This window comes from Geospiza fortis, unplaced genomic scaffold, assembly GCF_000277835.1.
Source record: "Geospiza fortis unplaced genomic scaffold, GeoFor_1.0 scaffold425, whole genome shotgun sequence".
Lineage (NCBI taxonomy): Eukaryota > Metazoa > Chordata > Aves > Passeriformes > Thraupidae > Geospiza > Geospiza fortis.
Genome location: NW_005054387.1, coordinates 901206 through 904521, shown reverse-complemented (window position 1 = coordinate 904521; position 3316 = coordinate 901206). Strand labels below are relative to the sequence as shown.

The 3316-nt window shown below is 48.4% G+C and overlaps 1 protein-coding gene across 1 annotated transcript in view; it reads left to right on the top strand.

The window, feature by feature from the left end:
- The window catches only part of SRRM3 (serine/arginine repetitive matrix 3), a gene marked incomplete at its 3' end in the record, with an annotated part of 19568 nt that overhangs the window by 12159 nt on the left and 4093 nt on the right, over positions 1–3316 (top strand). The window lies entirely within an intron of this gene.

The window sequence follows — 3316 nt, the reverse complement described above, 5'->3', positions numbered from 1 at the left end:
TAAACAAACAAACAAACAAACAAACAGAAATTAAAAAAAAAAAAAAGAGAATAAAACTTAGAAGCTAAAGAGACCAATTTTAAAAATAATTTTAAAAATTCTAAGCAAAGCAAACGGGATTAGCCGAGGGGTCTGGATCGCCGTACTAAAGAGTCCTTGTCTTTTTCCCATTCTGCCCTCCAAATGTGGAGATTATTGTTTTCTTTTTTTATTATTGCATTCCTGTCACTGCCAATTTCAAAGGTAGGTATTTTGTCCACCTCTGCACGTTCACTTCTGCAGATGAGCCTGTTGAAAAGCACCGTAGCTTGATTTAATGTTATTTTCTCTTTCTTTCTGACTTTCTTTCTCTTTCTTTCTCACTCCCCTTCTCTGTCTCTCATTTTGTCTCTTTTTGGTGGCTATATAAATTTTTTTTTATTTGTATGGTTTTCCCCAGTTAGCTGCAAAGCCATGCTCTTCTCTTATGTTCTTTTTTTATATATATATTTTTTTTTTTGCCCTGTCCACGTAATATTTTTTTTCTTTCTTCCCCCCTTTTCTCTTCCCCGTCTCCTTGTGCTGTCAGTAGAATGCATTTCTGTGTCTTTCAGCCCTCTGAATTTGTGTTCGTTTCCATTCAGGGGCCGAGCACGGCTGTTCCCTTTCAATCCCCCATTAAATGAGGGTGAAGATATTTAGGGAGAAACAGGGGCAGTGGCCACGGGTAGAAGTGGGCACAGGGGGTTTTGGGGTGGGTGGATGGGGCAAGAAATGAGAAATCTGGGGAGATGTGTGGGTTTAGCCCCTCCTCAGGGGGAAAAAACCCAGCTCAGGGAAAATACTGAGGGAGGCTGCAGAAGGGAAAGGTTTAAATCTTCCTGCGTGGAGAGAGGCAGGGCCAGGACATCTCAGCCTGTGAGGGGCAGGTGACAGCATCCCTGCCCTGGCTGTCCTGTCCCAGTGTGTGTTTTCCCTCCTAGGCTGAGTCTTTGGCAATTGGGTTTATTGGAGATGCTTTTACCTTTGCTGCCTTCCTGCATGCCAGGGCAGGAGATTCCAGGGTTTGGATAGAAACCCTGCATCCCACAGCCCGAGCCCATGGCATGGCCAGCCAGTGCCAAAATGTCACCCTGGTAGAGAGGAACCCCCTCTCTTTATCTCTTCATCGTCCTCTTCTTCTTCTTCATCATCTTCTCTGCTTTAATGGTCCTCTCCTGGGATGTGGGGCTGGGCATGGGCTCCCCTGATCCCCCTCTCTGGGGTTGGGCAGGGCTGATTGTCACTGCCAGCCTCCCCCTTGCTGCAGCCATTGCAACAGCAACTGGTTTTTAATAAAACCCCCAAATCCCCCCATTTTGGCTGCAGCTTGCTGCTCTGTGGCTGGAGGGATTGGCTTTTCCACGGAGACAAGGAGGTGGTGGGGTGTGGAGCAGTCTGGGATCCTTAGGGACATCCCATGTCCCTTTTGCAGCATCTTCGTGGTGGTCCCCAGAATCCCAGCCCTTCACCCTGCCCCCTTCTTTTTTGGGGGGAGAAAAGTGGCATTGAGAACACAGTGGGATGGGTGGAGAGAACCTCAACCTCAAGGATTCACTGACCATTCATTGGTGTATTTGGGGCAAGGGGATGGTGAGGAACTGGGGTCACCAGCCCTGGGTGTGGTGGCACAATCCTGGCACCACCCCAATATCCCTGAACCCCTTTTGATCCCTTGGCTGGATGCAGGATTCACTCTCCCAGGGATTCTCAGGGACCTGGCACTGGGCTGTGGCTGGGGAGAACGAGACCCCAAAGCCCCCTGAGCTGGGGTTTGCCAGCTTGGGCAGGACTGGTGTTACAGGAGCCGTTTCCACCCATCTTTTTGTCTCGTGGTGTTTGCAAAGATGGGGGGAACACCCAGGCAGTGTTTGTGGCTCAGAGGAGCTGAGATATTTGGGCAAAATCCCTTGAGGTCTCAGTGCTCAGGGCTTGGCCACGGTGGTGGCCCAAGGTTTCCCCTCCCCACAGGAGAAGTGAGTTGGTTTGTTTTATTTCTCCTATCTCTGGCTCTGTCTCTGTCTCTCCTCCTTCTCTCGCTCTTTCTTTCTCTCTTGCATTTTTGTGAATCTAATGATGCACTTATATTGCCCCGCTTTTCCCTTCTCTTCATACCTTACCTACTAAAGGAGGAAATGCCACTTTTTTGGTAAGTGGATGTTAACCAAGAGGGACTTAAAAAAAAAAAAGCATATAATGGAAAAAATAAAAAAAAAAAAGGAAGCAGAAAGCAAAGTCTGTGTTGAGTGCTGATGAGGACTTAGCAGTTCCCTGCAGAGTCACAGCTAACAGCTCAATGCGTGTCCCAGGAAGAGCTCAGAGACATTCGTTTATCTCAGTAACGAGGACATTTGTGAAGTTTTGCTTTGTTTTTTATTTATTTATTTTTATTATTTAAAAAAAAAAATTGATTTGATTTGGATGGTTTTTCTTCTTTCTTTTTTGTTGGTTTCTTTTATGCCTTCTCGCCTCCCCGGCCCCCTCCCCTGCCTTGCCCTCCATTGTCGCTCTGTGCCGTTTTTTCCTCGTTTCTGGATTTGTTTTAAGCCGAAAGCCGTACTATTGATAAAAACTACACGTATCAGAACATATATCTCTATATATGTGCATGCCTCTGTGTGAGCAGACCCCATCACCTCCAGCCCTCTTTGGTTCGACCCTTTCCCCTCGGCTCAGTCTGATTTACTCTCCCCCACTGCCCCACCTTCCCTCCTCTCATATTTTCTTTTTGTTTTTTTGGTTTTTTTAAAATTTTCCCCTCATTTTCCTTCCTTCGTTTGGGTTTTATCCCCCTTTTCCCTTCCCCTTTCTTGGTCGGGGCGGGCGGGCATCAGGGTTTGCTTTATCCCCTCTCCAGGTGTTTTTTGGGGTGGGGTGGGGGGGTGTTTGTTTCTTTCCCTTCAAGCTTTCCCTCCCCGACGACTTGGGGCTTTCTTGGATTTATTTCTTTTCCTCCCATCCCACCCCTTCCTTTGGGTATTTATTACGATTTAAGTTGAGTTCTATTATTTTGGCGTTTTGCATGCGGAGGTTTGCATGACCCACGTTGTTGAGGGCGAGAGGAAGGTGCAGAGTAGCGTCTGTGTAGCCTGCCTTATGCGATGTGCATTGACGTTGTGATCTGCGCCCCCGGCCCGGCGCCCCCCGTTAAAATCCCCTTTCTCTCCTTCTTTCTTGTCTCCTTCCTCCCTTCCTCCTCTCCCTCCTTCTCTCTCTCTCTCTCTCTCTCCCCCCTTGCCAGAGGCCGGCCTCGGCGTCCCCCTCTCCGCGGGCTCACGGCAGGACGGAGCCGCCGGCC